Source organism: Planococcus citri, chromosome 1, assembly GCF_950023065.1.
Source record: "Planococcus citri chromosome 1, ihPlaCitr1.1, whole genome shotgun sequence".
Lineage (NCBI taxonomy): Eukaryota > Metazoa > Arthropoda > Insecta > Hemiptera > Pseudococcidae > Planococcus > Planococcus citri.
This window is the reverse complement of record NC_088677.1, coordinates 12827927-12848562: the sequence shown is the minus strand read 5'-3', so window position 1 is coordinate 12848562 and position 20636 is coordinate 12827927.

The following is a 20636-nucleotide window of genomic DNA, read 5'->3' as shown; positions in this document are numbered from 1 at the left end:
ATGCATGTTTAAAAATTAAATTTGAACCAAAAATTGGACAGAATAAAAATTTTATCAAATTAACCTCAAAAAGGTGAAATTCGTTACCTATATATGTTTTGTATTTTTGGCCTTTCGTTAAAATCGATAGGAAACGGAAAATAACGGTTTTGAGCAGTTTTGCGGTTTCAAACAAATTTTTGAAACAATTGTAATATTTATGAGTCAATTTATACAACTGAAAGTGGTTACTACCAGTAATGATACGCAAGAGTCAAACTGGAATCTGCTCGAAACCAGATTCAAATCACCACCCAAAATAGGTACAATCAAAAATTGAGGAAAAAATCGACTATTATCCATCAAATGTCGAGTCTTCACTGATAGGTACAATTTGAACAATTTCCACAACATTCCCGATAAAATTAGGAAATCAAGAAAAATAAACTGGATGAGAAAAACTAAAAAAAATGTGCAAGACAGCATTAACAAGGACATTTGTTTAATGTACTTACTACCTATGTGACTCCAACTGGGGTAAGATGGTTTTTTGTTTTTATAATTTAAAGTACAGAGATAGTTTCCAGCCGTTCTAAATCCTCCAGATATATCGTATTTTGAAAATTTGAGATTTTGAAAACGTGCCCTAAAAACCATCCAAATTATCTATACAGGATGTGAGAATGCGACAGATGCTAATTAGTGTTTTGGAAAAGTGTGGCACAATCAGTAGAGTGCATCAGCCGTGTTTATACACATGCTGAAGTTGATTTGAACAGTTTTTATGACACTTCTAGAAAATATGATGTTCCAAAAGCCAGCTGAAGGTTCCAGAACGGTTTGAAACGTACTCCAATCGACTCAGCATAATAAAATTGGGGTATAAATTAGTGAATTGAGGTTTCCAACTTCACTGGGTAAGATTTTATGGAAATTTCAACATTCAAAATAAATAGATAAAAATCTGCTGGTGGCTTCAGAGCTGCTCAAAGTGGTTCGAAATGGTTTGCTATCAATTTGGAAGTTGTGAATGTGGAAAAATCCATCTCAATCCAGCTAAGTACACGTTTCAAGAAGACACTAGCTACGTGACTCGAATTGGGGAAAGACGATTTTTTATTTTCCCGAATTAAAAAAGTCTGGAAATAGTTTCCAGCCGTTCTGGAGCCTCCAGATTAAAAATGTCAATTTTCAAAAAGTGCCGTAAACACCATCCAAATTATTTACTATAGCATGTGAGAATGCGACAGGTGCTTATTAGTGTTTTGGAAAAGTGTTGCCATAATAACAGGTTTTATGACACTTCTTGAAAATCAAATGTTTACGAAATACATCTGCAGGTCCCAGAACGGCTTGGAACTTCCTCCAATCGACTCAGTATAATAAAATTGAGGTACATATACAGTGAATTGAGGTTTCCACCTTGATTGAGTAAGATTTTATGGAAATTTCAACATTCGCAAAATGAATACATAAAAATCTGCTAGAGGCTTCAGAGCTGCTCATAAGTGGTTCGAAACGGTTTTCAATCTATTCGGGAGTTCAAAAATAGGGTTCATAATTAATTTTCAGTTTTCTGGGCCAATTTAATATGTACGTTTAAATTTCAATTTCATATTTGGACCTTGATTCCCAAAAATTCACCAGAAATCGAAAAGTGCACTTCCAACACTTGAGATTTTATTGGTTCGGTATCACTTAATCAATTTCAAAAAAATTAAAACCTGGATTAAAATTCAAAAATCACTCGTCATGTCACCTTAGTATGTGGAAAAATTGGTGAAAAATGTTCGTATTGGTACTGGATCAAAAACCGGAGAGTAAAAAAAATTGACTCCTCTTCAATCCAGTCAAAACTACCAGAAAGTTCCAACTTTTGATAAAATACTTATCAAAAAAAAGTCCCAGTTATGAAACTAGGGTTATTCTAAGTTGGGATTTTAGGAGTTAGGATTCACACAAAAGTTGTTCTGGTGCATTGGGCTCGCGCCAAAGAAAATTATTCGAAGTTTTATTCATCGCAGTGTTTATAAACGGTAATAACGAAAAAATCGGAAGTCCGCCCAGAGAAAATTTGAATTTCTCTTCCGATAAATCGGTTGTTGAATTAATTAATCCTGATCCAGATTTCGACGTACGTATCTTCGGCTGAAACTTACGTTACACAGAAGAAATCTGCACCACGTTAATCAACTGTTACACAATTTGTGTTCCATTGATTTCGAAGTAATGTAAGTAATTTTTTTTTATCAACTTTGAACAGATATTTTTCCGAGTGCCCTGACCAGATTTCCAGCATTTCAGAGAGATTACTTTTTCACGGCTACTCAGTTCTCCAGATTAAAGAAAAAAGTAGATATCAATTTTCTCCCAATTTCTCAACTTTACCCTTTTGAGATGCAATGCACTGTTTCTTCAAACAAGTCTATTACTATGCCAATGTGACTTCAATCGTTTCCTGATCCTAATAGGTAGAACATTTCAGAAACAGGTATATTTTGAAAATTTCAGATTTTCAAACAGTGCCCTAAAAACTATCCAAATCATCTACAGCATATGAGAATGCGACAGATAGATACTTATTAGTGTTTTGGAAAAGTGTTGTAAGACAGTTTTTATGACACCTGCACGTCCCAGAACGGCTAGGAATTCCCTCCAATCGACTCAGCATAACAAAATTGAGGTATACAGGGAATTGAGGTTTCCAACTCAATTCAGTAAATTTTAACATTCAAAAAATGAATACTTGGATAAAAATCTTCTGGAGGCTTCAGAGCTGCTCAAAGTGGTTCGAAACGGTTTCCAATCGATTCAGGAGGTCAAAAATACAGTTCATATCAAATTTCAGCTTTCTGGGCCAAATTTGTAAATTTAGATTTTTGTTTCATATTTGGCCCTTGATTACCAAAAACTCACCAGCAATCCAGTCACCGTCAGAGCTCGCCGCCGCCTGTCAGTGGGCAAATGGGCAGATGCGAAGTAGCGAAGCTCGCGTTTCAGGAGATGATGAGATCCTGCGCGTCCATCCAAAAGTTCATGAGTGTCGCCAGGAAACGTGGCGAGGATCGGCAGCGCGCATGTAGTGATTAGCTTAATGACGAGTAATGAATGTATGTATTTGAAGAAATTGAACCACCAAAGTGAAAAAGCTATCCAGTTGCAAATACAGTAAGTATTCATCAATCATCATCATCATCATCATCGGAAAGAAATAATTATCTCAATCCAGCTAAGCACACATTTCATAAAAATATCTACCTATCCATATGCAAGTATAGAGTAATGCATGTAGCTACAACCTATGCGAGTCCAACTGGGGTAAGATGATTTTTTGTTTCTCTAATTTAAAAAGTCTGGAAGTAATTACTTTCATTTTGGATTATCCGACTTTTTTGGTATCCGACCCACCTTACCCCCTACCCCCTACCCCCCCCCGCACAATTAGGTAGAATAATCGAGAGACTCCTGTACATGCAAAACGTTCTGTGGGATAGGATACTCGCTAAAACCGTACATGGAAAGATACAAAAGATCATCTTAAGCAACTTCAAGTAAGTATTCATCAATCATCATCATCATTAAAAAAAATGCAATTTCAAACCAGAATGACGACGCGTGTCAAAATACAGATCGCGATCGTCTACAGCTCATTGGTCGTCATTGAATTTCTGGTCAAGTTCATATTCAACAGCTCATTAAAATTCAAAGACGAATGAGGGAAAAAACAGTGAATGAAGAATTTTTCTCATGATGCAAATACCACTGGACATTCACTTACCTACCAAACATGCTATGGGAAAGGATGGATAGTGAAAAAACGTTGAAGGATTTTGATTAAATTCATGTGTAACCTTCATTATTTCAAGTTTTAAATTGAAATTTACTAAGAAAACGTTTCAGCTTCGGAGATAAGAAAGATGTGGGATTAAATTACTGTTTTAGGGGTTAGTATTCTCAGTTCTCCAGATCAATTTGCATGATTTTCCCGATCTTTCAAATCGGTACCAATTGCAAAATAACAAAAGAAGAAGAAAAAGGTGACAAATGAACGATTGGAACATTTTCAAACATTCAGTATAACCCTACTAATAATTGTTCTTGGGTTTTGATGACCATGGTCTAGATCGAGGCACAATTTTATTATCATTCTATCACAACAGAACCTCTGCAGCACCACAAAATCTATAATTAGGTGAATTGTCAAATTGTCCGAGAAAAAAAAATCACAGTCACATCCACATCCACATCCAGAACTATAGAAAACTGAAACAAACCCGCACTAATTCCATTTCACGAATAAAAAAAAGGAATAAAAATTCATCCTGAACGCAATGAATATTTCTCCTGAGTTCATTCTCCCGCAAACGTATTTCAATCCCAGAAAAAAAATTAACAAACGTAGGTAATTGAGAAGGGAAAAAATGAAAGCAACGTTTGTAATAATAAAACTCTCAGTTCTCATCATTTCCTACTTTAATATAATATGTAAATTTCAAATAATAATAATAATAATAATAATAAAAAAAGGTCATCAATAAGGGTCTCGTTTTTCAAACATCATCTAATAGTAAATGTCATCAAGCTTTTGCCAAGAGCGTTATTTGTAGAATATTTAGGTACCTATCACATCCAGGATGTTATTACATCTGCATCGCGAAACCCATCGTGATAAGAATTTCAAGAGCACCAAATTTTTTTCAAAAAGCGAAAATTTTTACTAAAAAAATTAGAATCGTCAATCTACATTCTGCAAGGAGATAGTAGGGATGGGTTCTTGGAAACTCGTCATGATAAATTGAGAGGGAAAGCAAAGGAGTATGAATTCCGCCACGAATAGAATTCTATGGTACTTTGCCTGGAAAAAGCGACGAGGAGGACTAAAATTACACTTTAAGCAGAAAAATAACTTACCCAGCCACGTACTTTTGGGCATTTTCTTTAATTCAACGAGAAAAATTCTTACTCACCTGGAACATGAAAAAATAATACAAAGTTGATTAGACGATTTCAAATCATTTCAAAATTATCCTACTCAACATTAAAGTAGATCTGTCTTTTTGAGCCAGATTTGCAAATCCGACTAAAACAACAAAACGCCACAAGCAGTAAATAAATTTAAAATTGAACCATTGAAGGATGCAAGTAAACACCATGCATCAGTCCTTTGAAAGATGTGTAATCAAAGCAAGATGATATCTTCCAATTCCTGGAGATGTTTTAGTTTTAGAGATTTCAGTACGCGCCGAAATTTTGAACTCAAGTACCAGCAATATTTTGTACTTTGCAGAGCCCCAAACCGAATAAATAAAAAAAAATGTACATCTTTAGTCAAAATTTCATGTGCTCGTTTGCATTTCACAATTTTTGATACATGTTTAAAAAACAAATTTGAACCCAGAAATGAGACAAAATGCTGAGCCACTCAGAGGAAGGCGAGATTGTTGAATCCGTATTTCGGTAAGATAGAAATATCGTAGGTACATTAGTTAGGTATAGGTAAGTAATTTATTCTTCTTCCAATTTTGAACAGATATTTTTCTGAGTGCCTCGAACAGATTCCTAGCATTTCAGAGAGGTAACTTTTTCAGGGCTATACTCAGTTCTAAGATCAATTTTCATGATTTTCCCAATCTTTCAGATTGGTACCAACCAATTGCAAAAAAACAAAGAAAAAGAAAAGGGTGTCAATTTTCCCCCCTAATTCTCAACTTTTTTAATTTCATCGAGCATAATGAATTTGGAGTATAAAGTAATTGAGGTTTTCAACTCCTTTGAGTAAACTTTTATGGAAATTTCAACATTAAATATCAATAGATAGAAATCTGCAGGAGGGTTCAGAGCTCCTCAAAGTGGCTCGAAACTGGTTTCAATCGATCAGGCAGTTCAAAAATAGGGTTTATATCGAATTTCAGCTTTCTGGGATGATTAATTTATAAATTCTGATTTTATTTCGGTTTTTGGATCTTGATTCCCAAAAATTCACCATGAAATCGAAAAGTGCACCTCCAACACTTGAGATAACTATTATTGATTCAGTATCAAATTGATAAATTTTAAAAAAAATTGAAATCTTGAATTACATAAATATCAAAAATAACTCGTCATGTCACCCAAGTGTGCAAAAAAATGGTGTCAAGTGTGCAGAGTTATATAATTAATCCAGTTCCAAATATTCAAGACTTGAAGTAAGTATTCATCGATCATCATCATCATCACTGAAAAGAAATTTGATTTCAAAACTAATCCCAAATTCTTTTTGAAAACATAAAATTTTGTTCTGAAAACATAATGGATTATGAATTTTTGAGAGCTTTTGCGCCCTCGCTTCGCTCGAGATTTATTCCAAATTTTCAAAAATTCTATAATATTTTGACCAAACTAAAAAATGTTGAAGCCATGAAAATCAACTTTTTTCATCAAGAATGATAACTATGTTGTTTTACGTTTCCACATGTCAATTTTTCACAACTTTCGACCTAGCTTCGCTCAGGCTAGATCGGTTTTCTTTTCATTTCTCTGACCAAAATTAGTAAAGAGTAACAAATTCACTTCTCGAATCCAAAATAATGTTGCTTTAGTTGTGAAGAATCACTAAAACTGTGTTATGCCGGCGCTGCGGTCTCAACGATGAAGCTTTAGTTAAAATATGAATTTTTGATTTTCATTAAGTAAATTAGAAATACACATATTGGGTAAGTAATTTTCTTTTTCTATTTTTCCAAGTGCCCCGACCAGATTCCCGGCATTTCAGAGAGATTATTTTTTCCGGGCTATTCTCAGTTCTCCAGATCAATTTTTATGATTTTCTTGATCTTTCAGGTAGGTACCAACTAATTTCAAAATAGCATAGAAAAAGAAAATGTTTCAGTTTTTCTCTCTAATTCTCAAGTTTATCCTTTTGAGGTGCAATGCTCCGTTTTCTTCAAACCAGTACATACAATACCTTCCAATACCTAGGGGTCAATTTATTTATACAACTGCAAGTAGTACCCAAAATAGGTACAATCCAAAATTAAAGGAAAAATTGACGATTATCCATCAAATGGTCATGGTTCACTTATAGGTAGGTAAATTTTGAGGAATTTCCGCAACGTTTTCGACAAAAATGATGAAATCAGGAAAAATTCACTGGATGAAAAAAAAACCACGAAAATGCGAATACATAGAGTACCTACCTATGCAACTTCAACTGGGGTAAAATGATTTTTTTTCTCCAATTCAAAAAGTACGCTATTCTTAAATACGCGCCAAAACGTTGATACTGTACATTTGGCAAGCAAGAAGTATGGTCCCTACCTGTCTCAAGTGGCACCAAAACTTTTAACTTGTAGGAGCCATACCGCGACCGAGCAGAGCAAGCAAAAATATGTACATCACCAGCCATCAATATGGGTGCTCATAAGATCAACTCCTTCAAAACGGTTCTCCAACTCCAACGAAAGTCGATACCAATCAACGCAAGGTATTCTCTATCGAAGATTTGAATTTAACGAAGATCGTCTCGTTTGATTCCCCAAGAGTAAAGAGACTCTTTTGGACCAAGACAGTCATTCGCCAGATCAAATGATGAAAAAATTTTAACAAGCTTAAACTCCTCCTTTCGATCTACTTAAATGACGAATCAGAACCGGCTTGGACAAATTTTTATAAAGAATTAGCGCGAAGAGATCGAGCTATTTTGAAGCTGAAATTTATTGTCGATTTACATTATATCCAGTATTGTTTATCCGGTTACTTCTTTCCTCTCGGGATTTTTCACTACCTTAATCAACTTTCTCAACATGGAAGGTATGACTAGGGAAGATCTTAAGGAAGAGTGTTTTCAAATGTACGAATCGAGCTGAAAGATGCTAAACGAAAAGTAAAAAAGCTCCTCGCTGAGAACAAAACACTTCAAGATTACAACCGAAATCCGTAAACAATCAAATAGAAAGAACAAGTCCGAAATTTTAGAACTCTCTAAGTAAGTATTCATCAATCATCATCATCATTATTTTAAAAAAATCAGAATTTCTACTCAACTTGATATTCAGTAGCTCATTAGAATTCAAAGACGACGAGGGAAAAAAATACAGTCACTGAAGAATTTCTCGTGATGCAAATATTACCGCTGGACATTCACCTAACTACTAAACATCCTATGGGAAAGGATGGATAGTGAAAAAAAGGTTGAAGGATTTTGATTAAAGTTTTGAGTTTTGAGTTGAAAGTTACTTTTTGGGCTATTCTCTGTTCTCCAGATCAATTTTTATGATTTTCCCGATCTCTCAACTCGGTACCTAGAAAAAGAAAAAGGTGAAAATGTGAATTTTCCTCCCTAATTCTCAACTGTATTCTTTTGAGATGCAATGCACTGTTTCTTCAAACAGATCTAAGTAGGTACCTATGTAAGTATTTTATGGCATTGTGTTTAACCAAAATACTTAAAGCCAATTAGGTATACGACTGCAAGTGATTACTATTGGTAATAATACGCTTTAAAACCCAAGAAAATGTGAAGACAAAATCAGTCCAGCGCATAACATTTTCCTTCAGGTTGATGATTTTTTTGTTTCTAGCAAGGAAGAAAAGTATGGTAAGTATCCCATGAGGCAGCAAAATTTCGAACTTGACGATGCCAAGCCGAATAGAGCAAAAATAGATCCATCACAAAAACTTAAACCAATTCATAAATTTAGATTTTTTTCATATTTGGCCCTTGATTCCCAAAAACTCAATAGCAATCGAAAAGTGCACTTCTAACACATGAGATTTTACTGGTTCGAAAAATCACTCGTCATTTAACCGAGGTGCATGGAAAAAAGGTGAAAAATTGTTGTCGCAGTACCGGATCAAAAACCGTCAATAATTGAAACAACTGGTTCCTCTGTCACAGCCCACGGCCTGTCAGCGGGCAAATACAAAGTAGCCAAGCTCGCGTTTGAGGAGATGCTGAGGTGCTGCGCGTCCATCCAAAAGTTCATGAGCATCGCCAAGAAACCTGGTGAGGAGCGGCGCTGCACATGTTGTGATCAGCTTAATGAGCAATGAATGTAGAAATGGAATAAGAAAAGTAAAAAGCTATCCAGTTGAAAATATTCAAGACTTCAAGTAAGTATTCATCAATCATCATCATCATCATTGAAAAGAAATATCTCAATCCAGCTAAGCACACATTTCATAAAAATATCACTACCTTTGATTGTAAAAAGTACCTACAACCTAAGCAACTCCAAGTAGATAAGATGATTTTTTGTTTCTCTAATTTAAGAAGTCTGGAAGTAGTTTCCAGCCGTTCTGGAGCTTCCAGATATATATTTTGAAAATTTCAGATTTCCAAAAAGTGCCCTAAAGACCATCTAAATCATCTATAGCATGTGAGAATGCGACAGATGCTTATTGATGTTTTGGAAAAGTGTAAAGAGTGCATCAGTCTAGTTTACACGTGCTGAAGTTGATTTGGCCAAACCATTTGGATGTATAAGTTCATGAGCGTCGCCACTCCAACTGGGGTAAGATGATTCTTTGTTTCTCTAATTTAAAAAGTCTGGAAGTAATTTCCAGCCATTCTGGAGCCTCTCGGTACATATTTTGGAAATTTCAGATTTTCAAAAAGTGCCCAAGAGACCATCCAAATCATCTATAGCATGTGAGAATGCGACAGCTAGATGCTGATTGATGTTTTGGAAAAGTGTAAAGAATGCATCAGTCTCGTTTACACGTGCTGAAATTGATTTGGATACAGACTTTATGACATGCACTTCTTAAAAATCGAATTTTTTCAAAATATGGCTGGAGATTCCAGAACGGCTTGGAACCCCCTCCAATCGAGCATAATAAAATTTGAGTATAAAGTAAGTTGAGGTTTCCAACTACTTTGAGTAAACTTTTATGGACATTTCAACATTTAATACAAACAGGTATGTATGTAGATAAAAATCTGCAAGAGGGATCAGAGCTCCTCAAAGTGGCTCGAAACTGGTTTCAACCGATTCGGAAATTCAAAAAAAGGGTTCATATCGAATTTCAGCTTTCTGGGACGATTAAATAAATTCTGATTTTATTTACGTTTTTGGATCTCGATTCTCAAAAATTCACCAGAAATCGAAAAGTGCACCTCCAACACTTGAGATTTTATTGGTTCGGTTACACATTGAACAATTTTTTAAAAAATGAAATCGCGAATTAAATATCAAAAATCACTCGTCATGTCACCCAATTGTGTAAAAAAATAGTGTCAAGTATTATAACTATAGGGCTATGATTTTTAAGCGCTATAAAAAAGCATTAAAAATGTAAGAAAAAAGCAAAAAAAGCGCTATCAAATCCTACCATGTTACATATCAAAATGAAGGTTTTTTCAAACCCAGCAAGATACCTCCTTTAAATATATGTACAACATGAACCAAAATGAACAAAATGAAGAAAATGGGAAAAAAAGGAAAAAACTGAAACTAAAAATTAGGAAAAAAAATAAAACAAAAATTGAAAAATGAAAACTGAATCTGTTAGTTTTTAGTTTTTTCTCCATTGTTTTTTTAAACTGATCTTTTTTCAAAATTTTTTTTTTTCAAAAATGGGCAAAAGTTGATAAATTTTTGTATTTTGGGAACTAATTTCTTCAATTTTACCTATTTTTTACCAAAAAAAAAGCGCTAACGACGAAAAAAGCCCCAAAAAAGCAAAATTTCCGTCTTTTTGGCCCAAAATAAGCATGCATTTACACCCCAAAAAAAAAGCAAAAAAAAAGCACCGGTATCAACTTCCACCATTCGCCTCGGAATGGAATGAAACGCAAAGAAAATATATTTATGCCGTACAGGGTGTTGCTACAAAAAAAAAAGCATTATCATAAAAATCCTAGCCCTAGTTATAACTCATCCAGTTCCAAATGTTCAAGACTTGAAGTAAGTACTCATCAATCATCATCATAATTGAAAAGAAACTTGATTTCAAAACTTATCCCAAATTCTTTTTGAAAACAAAATTTTGTTCTGAAAACATTATGGATTTTGAATTTTTGAGAGCTTTTGGCCCTCGCTTCGCTCGAGCTTTATTCCAATTTTTAAAAATTCTGTAATTTTTTGACAACTAAAAATGTTGAAGCCACAAAAATCAACTTTTTTCATCAAGAATGATAACTATGTTGTTTTGCGTTTCCACACGTCAATTTTTTACATCTTTCGACCTAGCTTCGCTCAAGCTTGATCGGTTTTCTTTTCATTTCTCTGACCAAAGTTGGTAAAGAGTAACAAATTCACTTCTCGAATCCAAAATAATGTTGCTGTATCTAGTTGTGAAGAATCACTGAAACTGTGTTATGCCGCCGCGATCTCAACGATGAAGATTTAAAATTACAAATTTTTGTTCGATTTGCTCCAAGTCGATTTGTCGCATTCCGGAAGTGATTGATGGTAAAATAGTCTCCATGGAAATTTAAACTGAAGCAGGTAAGTTTCACGAAAACTGACCAATTCTCCTTAATTTTTTCGGGTGAGCCAGTACTCGCCTGTTAGTTAAGTAAATTAGAAATACACATATTGGGTAAGTAATTTATTTTTCTATTTTTCCAAATGCCCGGACCAGATTCCCGGCATTTTAGAGAGATTACTTTTTCCGGGCTATTCTCAGTTCTCCAGATCAATTTTTATGTTTTTCTTTATCTTTCAGATAGGTACCAACTAATTGCAAAATAGCAAAGAAAGAGAAAAGGTTTCAGTTTTTCTCTCCAATTCTCAAGTTTATCCTTTTAAGATGCAATGCAGATTGTTTCTTCAAACAAGTCTAGGTACATTCATGTATAGTTATAATACCAGAGTATTAATTAATATTCATGAGCCAATTTATACAACAGCAAGTGGTTACCATCAGTCATGATTTGCTTCAGCCGCACTGGAAACTGCTCGAAGCTGGATTCAAATCACAACCCAGTATATAATCTTTCCTTTAAATGTTCGGTCTTCACTAATAAATAAATTTTGAACAATTTCCACAACGTTCCCGATAAAAATAATGAAATCAGGTAAAATAACAATGGATGAGAAAAACTAAATGAAAATGTAAAGACAACAATACAGTCCAGAGGATAAAATTTTCCTACAGATTGATATGGGTAAGATCGACTTATTGTTCGAAATTGTAAGGATAAAATTTGAAAATTTGATATTCCAGTACCTAATTACGTAAGACAGGAACCGCGCAAGAACCGAACCTAAGTGACTCCAACTGGGGGTAAGATGATTTTTTTTGTTTCTCCAATTTTATTCGAAAAGTACGCTATTCTTAATCGACATTCGAAACCACTCGTAGCGAAATGAGTCCATGAGCTCCGTGATTTCAGTACGCGTCAAAATAATGACATCATGAAATTTTTTGATAGGTAGTTTCAGGAAGCAAGAGAAGTATGTACCTACGTAAGTATCCCAAGCGATAGGAAAATTTCAAACTTTGAGGTATCTAATAACTCCTTGGGTAAACTTTTATGTAAATTTCAACATTCAAAATAAATACTCAGATGAAAATCTCCTGGAGGCTTCAGAGCTGCTCAAAGTGATTCGAATAAACGGTTTTCAATCGATTTGGGATTTCAAGGCTGTTCAGTTCTCCAGATCAATTTTTCCGATTTGCTAGGTACCGAACAATTGCAAATAGCAAAAGAAAAGGAATAGGTGTTAATTCTTCTCCCTATTTCTCAGCTTCATACTTTCAAGATGTAATGAACTGTTTCTTCAAACAAGTCCAAGTATATTAAGCTATAATGTGTTTCATGACATTTTTCAATCGTTCTCTGATACAAAATAAAAGATAACAAGCATAATTATTACAGGCGAAGTTATATGAGTATGACTGCAAGTGGTTACTATGGATAATGATACGCTTGAGCCGTACTGGAAGATGCTGGAAACTTGATTCAAATCACTAAGTACCCAAAATAGGTACAATCCAAAATTAAGGAAAAAATTGATGATTAATATCCAACAAATGTTTGAACAATTTACGCAACGTTTTCGACAAAAATGATGAAATCAGGAAAAGACCCACAACAAAAGTACCTATGCAACTTCAACTGCGGTAAGATGATTTTTTTTCTTCAATTCAAAAAGTACCTACGCTATTCTTAATTGACATTTCAAACTAGCAAAATGAGTTCTTGAGCTCAGATTTCAATACGCGCCAAAAGTATTAATAGGTCTGTCTCTGTACTTACATTTGGCAAGCAAGAAGTATGATAAGCTACCTATCCCAAGTGGCACCAAAACTTTGAACTTGAAGGAGCCATACCAAGTAGAGCAAAAATAAAATATGTAGGTAAATCACCAGCCATCAACATGGGTGCTCAAGTGCATTTTCAACTTTTGGCACATTTTTAAAAATAAAATTTGAACCAAAAATAGGACAAAATTAAAATTTTATCAAAATAACCTAGAAAGCTTAAATTCGGTGCGTTCTCATTTTATTTTTGCCTCTCTTGAAATCAATTGGAAACGGAAAAGAACGGTTTTGAGCATTCCCGAACGACGTCAGAGAAAATCTAATATTCAAGACTTCAAATAAATATTCTTCAAACATCATCATCATCATCATCATCAATAAAAAGAAATTTAATTTCAAAACTGAACGGCGCGTGTCAAAATAAAGATCGCGATCGTCTGTAGCTGATTGGTCGTCCTCAACTTGATATTCAGTACCTAGCTCATTAGAATTCAAAGACAATGGGGAAAAATATTACAATTATGGGGAAAAAATATTACAATTATACGACTGCAAGTGGTTACTATCGGTAATGATACGCTTTAAAAACCAAATGAAATGTGAAGACAACAACACAGTCTACCGGATGAAATTTTGCTACAGGTTGATAAAAGCTCGTTTCGCGTTCGAAATTTTAAAGATGAAATTTGAAAATTTGATATCTAATAAAGAAAGGTGTAAATGACAATCGATTGGTACTTCTTAACGTGCCGATCCAGAAATCCTAGACATCATATTGAACCATGAGATAAGGAAAATCGTCAAGGATCTGAATCCAGGGAAGATTTTTTTTCAAATTTGAGTAGATATTTTTCAGAGTGTCCCAAACAGATTCCCAGCATTTCAGAGAGCAGAGAGATAACTTTTTCAGGGCTACATTTATATTTTCCAACTTTACCCTTTTGAGATGCAATGCACTGTTTCTTCAAACAAGCCTATATTATGCCAAAGTGTTTAATGACCCTGTTGATCCGCAATCGTAATAAGAAAAAACAAACCCTCGCTACATACAATCAACAGTTGCCAGAATTATACGATCAGACAATATACGCTGAGGTAGGAAGTGAGGAAATGAGGACGTGCAGAAACTGGCGATACCAATGACCGCTGGGTGTGCTAATCCGTGAATCAATTCATAGAGGCAGTCACACGTCGAAGCGTATTCATCCGATCATATATCTACCACAGCGAATGCAGCACCTACCTATGTGACTCCCACTGGGGTAAGATGGTTTTTTGTTTCTCTAATTTAAAGTCCAGAGGTAGTTTCCAGCCAACTCGAAGAATTATTTTTGGTTGGGGGGAGGCATACAAAGCCCAAAAATGCAGAAATGTCAAAATCGTTTTTTTTCTAGATGTACCTAACCTTATTACTCCCAATGTGCAATATATCGAATGTCAGGTACTTACTACATGTGCGACTCCAACTGGGGTAAGATGGATTTTTTGTTTCTCCAATTTAAGGAGTCCGGAGATAGTTTCCAGCCGTTCTGCAGCCTCCCGATATATATTTTAAATCAAAATATGATGTTCCAAAAGACAGCTGAAGGTTCCAGAACGGCTTGAAACCTCCTCCAATCGACTCAGCATAGTAAAATTGAGGTATACAGTGAATTAAGGTTTCCAACTTCATTGGGTAAGATTTTAGGGAAATTTCAACATTTAAAATAAACAGATTAAAATCTGCTGCAGGCTTCAGAGCTGCTCAAAGTGGTTCGAAATGGTTTTCAATCAATTCGGAAGTTGTGAACGTGACAAAATCCATCTCAATCTAGCTCAGCACACATTTTATAGACTAACCCTTTCGCTCCCGAAGTCACACATGTGTGACATTTAGAAATCTTTCAACTGCCCGACGTCACATATATGTGATATCTTTTTCATTTTCTTCTAGGGCGATTCTATCTGTAGTGGGCTATCGAAACGTTTCAAGTTGCACACCATCGGTCAGACAAGACTTCCTGTGGTTTGGGTCGACGCAGTGTTACCAACATCCAGTCAAAAAAAATTTTTTCTTGCAGATTTTTTTTTTTTTTGGTTACAATTTTGATCCGAATGGTAATTTTTATGTTTCAAGACAGCTGTTAGTGATTTTAGCTTGATTTTCGAGTTGATAATAACAGCTGGGAACGTATCATTTTCTCATACATACGTGTTGAAAAAAAAAAGAAAATGATTGAATTATGTGTAAAACAGAAGTGTTTTGCAAAAATTGAATTTACAGTACTAAAATATTCATAAATAAAATTGTTTCAACTTGAAATTAATTATTATTTTTATGAAAATGTAATTATTGTGACTCAAATTTTAGGTTATGGTTGCCCAATGTCACACATGTGTGACATGGGTCAAAAAAGGGGTGGGGAGCATCGCTTCGAGCAAATTTCACATTATCCTATCTCTATACACCATTATAGGGCAAAAAACGTAAAAAACTGGGTTGGGCCACAGGAAGCTTTACCATCTCAGCTGTCGGGAGCGAAAGGGCTAATGTAGGTAAGTATGCACTCCAAAAATCAAAAACTGAAATCATGGACTCATTTCAGTTTCCTTTCTGCATCAAAGACAATTATTTGGAAAATAATTTTAGTTAAAATAGCCATAAACCTGAACAACCGATAGACTACACGCGACTCCAATTGGGGCAAGATGATTTTTTGTTTCCCCAATTTAAAAAGTCCGGAGGCAGTTTCCAGCCGTTTTGGAGCCTCCAGATTCAAAATTTCACATTTTCAGAAAGTACTGTAAACACTATCCAAATTATCTACTATAGCATGTGAGAATGCGACATACAGGTGCTTATTATAGTGTTTTGGAAAAGTGTTGCATAACAGTTTTTATGGCACTTCTTGAAAATAAAATGTTTCCGAAATACAGCTGGAGGTCCCTGAACGGCTTGGAACTCCCCCAATCGACTCAGCATAATAAAATTGAGGTATACAGTGAATTGAGGTTTCCAACTCGACTGATTTAGATTTTATGGAAATTTCAACATTCAAAAAATGAATGGATAAAAATCTGCTGGAGGCTTCAGAGCTGCTCAAAAGTGCTTCGAAACGGTTTTCAATCTATTCGGGAGTTCAGGGCTGCTCTGTTCTCCAAATCAATTTTTCCGATTTGCCTGATCTTTGAAATAGGTAGATAGGTACTAAACAATTGCAAATGGCAAAAGAAAAGAAAAAGGTGCTGATTCTTCTCCCCATTTCTCAACTTCATCCTTTCAAGATGTAATGCACTGTTTTTTTCAAACAAGTCTATATTAAGCCAATGTGTTTTATGACAGTTTTCAATCGTTTTCTGACGCAACAGATTTGCACAACGCTGCTATCGAGCGAAGTTATACGAGTATGACTGCAAGTGGTTACTATCAATAATGATACGCTTGAGCTGAACTGGAAACTGCTCGAAACCGAATTCAATTCACTACGCAAAATAGGTACAATCCAAAATTGAGGAAAAAATCGACGATTATATATCAAATGATCATGTGTTCACTGATAGGTAAATTTTGAACAATTTCCGCAACGTCTCGGACAAAACGGAGTTTAAAAAAGTACCTATGCAACTTCAACAGGGGTAAGATGATTTTTTTTTCTCCAATTCAAAAAGTACGCTATTGTTAATGGAGATTTTAAACTAGCAAAGTGAGTTTTTGATCTCACAATCAGATTTCAATACGTGCCAAAATTTTGATACTGTACGTTTGGAAAGCAAGTAGTATGGTACCTAAACCTATCCCAAGTGGCACCAAAACTTCGAACTTGCAGGAGCCATACCGAGTAGAGCAAAAATATATGTACATCACCAGCCATCAATACGGGTGCTCAAGTGCATTTTACAACTTTTGGCACATATTTGAAAATAAAATTTGAACCAAAAAATGGGACAAAATTAAAATTTTATCAAATTAACATAACAAGCTGGAATTCGGTACGTCTCTACAATTTTTGCCTCTCTTAAAATCGATTTAAAACAGAAAAGAACGATTTTGAGCAGTTCTGCAGCCTTGAACAAATTTTTGGAAATTGAAATTTCCACAAAATTTCACCAAATAAAGTTAGATGGTCAAAATTTACTTCATACTCGAATTTTAAAATTCTGGGCCTCTCGGAGGTAGTTTCAATCCATTTTAGAGCCTCCAAATACACTTGATTTGAGATTTTCAAAAAGTGCGTTACAAACCGTGAAGAACACCTTTGGCATGTTAGAATGTGACAGGTGCTTATTAGTATTTTGGAATAGTGTTATATTATTAGTAGTGTAAGTCACTAACAAGCATCAGTCGCGTTTACGTTGATGTTCCAAAACACAGCTGAAGGCTCCAGAGCGGCTTGAAACCATCCCAGTTGAAAGAATTTAAGCTTCAGAGGTGCCCCTAGAAAACTAAAAAGGGAATTTGTAGCTATACCCAACCTGTTTTGGGACTTTTGGGGTTCCACTCGTACCATGATCAATTTAAAATTTGTAAATCGCTTATTTGTGGACGAATTTCTGTATTGAAAATTTTGTTCTTCTCCAATATTTCGCATTGATTAAGCCAAGTATCGAAATTCATCATTCCTGAAATTGGGGAGATATTTTGAAAGGCATTGACACCAAATTTTTATTCATTACTGAAAACTTCTAGTAATCGAAAAAATGTTGGCTATTTTTCTGAATTTTGCAATTGGCAATAATGGTCCAAAAATTCGCACTCCTCCGTTCCAAAATATTTCCCATGTTCCAGAAATTACATATAATTTTCGATATTTTGGTATGATTAATGCGAACTACATAATGTAGAACACAAATTTTCAAAACACGAATAAACAAGTTGGTTAGCGACATGAGTGAAAAAACACGATTTTTTCGAAAATCCCCTCTCTTTCAGAGCCCATTTCTCCTCTTCTTGTGCACTTACGGAGTTCCGGAGCATAAATGTTTTCTGGGTGACTTTCAACTCGAACTGAAAGCGTTTCTTTTTCTAAATTAAAAAGTTGAGTCGATTCCAATTTGAAAAATAGTAGAGTAGTCTCATTTTCATAGATTAATGTCACTATTCTAATCACATATAGTACGTCGTTGTATAATAAAAACACAACGCGGGCGGAGGTAAGATGATTTTTTTTCTCCAACTTGAAAAGTACTTTTGGGTGAATTTTCGAAAATCGAATTTGAACCAGAGCTGAAATTCGTAACGTTCTCTATTAAAATCGACTGGAAACGGAAAATAACGATTTTAGGCAGTTTTGCAGCCTCAAAATTTTTTTTTGAAAATTGAAGAACTGCGAGTCCATATATCAGTAAGACAGAAATAGGTATATTAGGTAAGTAATTTATTCTTCTTCCAATTTTGATCAGATATTTTCCCGAGTGCCCCGAACAGATTCCCAGCAGTTCAGAGAGAGGACTTTTTCAGGACTATTCTCTGTTCTCCAGATCAATTTTCATGATTTTCCCGATCTTTCAGATAGGTACCAACCAATTGCCAAATAGCAAAGAAAAAGAAAAGATTTCAATTTTTTTTCCTAATACTCAAGTTTATACTTTTGAGGTACAATGCGCCGTTTCTTCAAATAAGTCTATTATGCATATTTTAATAGCCATATTGTGCTCTTAATATTCGTGAGCCAATTTATATTTACAACTGCAAGTGGTTACTATGGGTAATGATACGCTTGAGCCGAACTGGAAACTGCTCAAAACCGGATTCAAATCAATACCCAAAATACAATCCAGAATTGAGAAAAAATATACAATTATCCATCAAATGTTCGGTCTTTGAATAAATTTTGAACAATTTCCACAAGGTTCCCGATAAAAATGATGAAATCAGGAAAAATAAACCGGATGAGAAAAACTAAAAGTATTTAAATAGTGCCTTCAAAACCGTCCAAATCAAAGTTTCCATATCGAGGACACAAATATTTCAATAGACGAAAGTTATAAATTTATTTTGTACATTAATGTACAACCAATTTGTAGATTAGGAGGTAAGTAATTTTTTTTCAATTTTAACAGAATATTTTTCCGAGTGCCCCGACCAGATTCCCAGCATTTCACTCAGTTCTCCAAATCAAAGAAAACTGTATAAATTGTTCTCCCTATATCTCAATATTACCCTTTGGAGATGCAATGCATTGTTTCTTCAAACAAATCTGCCTATGAGTCAATTCATACGACTGCAAGTGGTTACTATCGGTATAATCATACGCTTGAGCCAAACTGGAATCTGCTCGAAACCGGATCACCACCCAAAATACATAGAATCAAAAATCGAACAAAAAATTGACAATTTTCCATCAAATGTTCAGTCTCCACTGATAGATAAATTTTGAATTATTTCCGTATCATTTCCAACAAAAATGATGAAATCAGGAAAAATAAACCTAATGAGAAAACCTAAAGACAATGTGAAGACGACAACTTAATTGCAATAGGTTCAGACATGGTCTTAAAAAATAACAGTTTCGAATCGCATTTGTTTTAATACATATTTGTACAGAATGATCAATACTTAATACTGTTGATTTCATCAACAAAATGCTTAGATTGGGAGAACCATTAAGTACCTACCAAATTTCAAGATTTTTTCTAGGAAAGTATCAAGTATTCAATCCATCATCATAATCATCATCGTCATAGTCATCATTATTAAAAATAATTTTGATTTCAAAACTGATCCAGTAAATATCAACTAGGTACTGTCTATCGAAAGATCACTACGCGTAAAGACCAAAAGCACTTAATATTTCAGTAAAATTAGAAATAGAAGGTAAGTAATTTATTCTTCTTCCAATTTCGAACAGATATTTTTCCAGAATGCTTCGACCAGATTCCTATAGGATTTCAGAGAGATTATTTTTTCAGGGCTGCTCAATTCTCCAGATCTATTTTATGATTTTACCCATCATTCAGGTAGGTACCAATTGCAAAGTAGCAAAAGAAAAAGAAAAATGTGTCAATTTTTCTACCTAATTCTCAATTTTATCATTTTGATAGGTATGCAATGCACTGTTGACTGTTTATTCATCAAGCAAGGCTATATTAATGCCAATGTTTTCTATCTGCAAGTGGTTAATATCGATAATAATTATACGAATGAAAAACCAAACGAAATGTGAAGACAAAAACACTGCAGTCTAGTGGACATGATTTTCCTACAGATAGAAAACCCGTTAAAACCGCGCATACTGCGCGGTTCTCCTAGAGCGTGGAAGTATAAAATTTGAAAATATAATTATGAGAAATGTAATTATGTGTGTTTAGCAATATCAAGCTGATTGAGCATTTTCATATTCTTTTAAAAAGCAGTACTTATCAAAAAATTAAAGCTTTGCGATTTAAAATGTTGTTTAGAGATCAACAATTAATAAAAGTAGTGTCAAGCTTTTTGAGCTGGTAAAATTAGGAGTTGAACTCGAGATCAATAATTTGTCCGTCGCCTT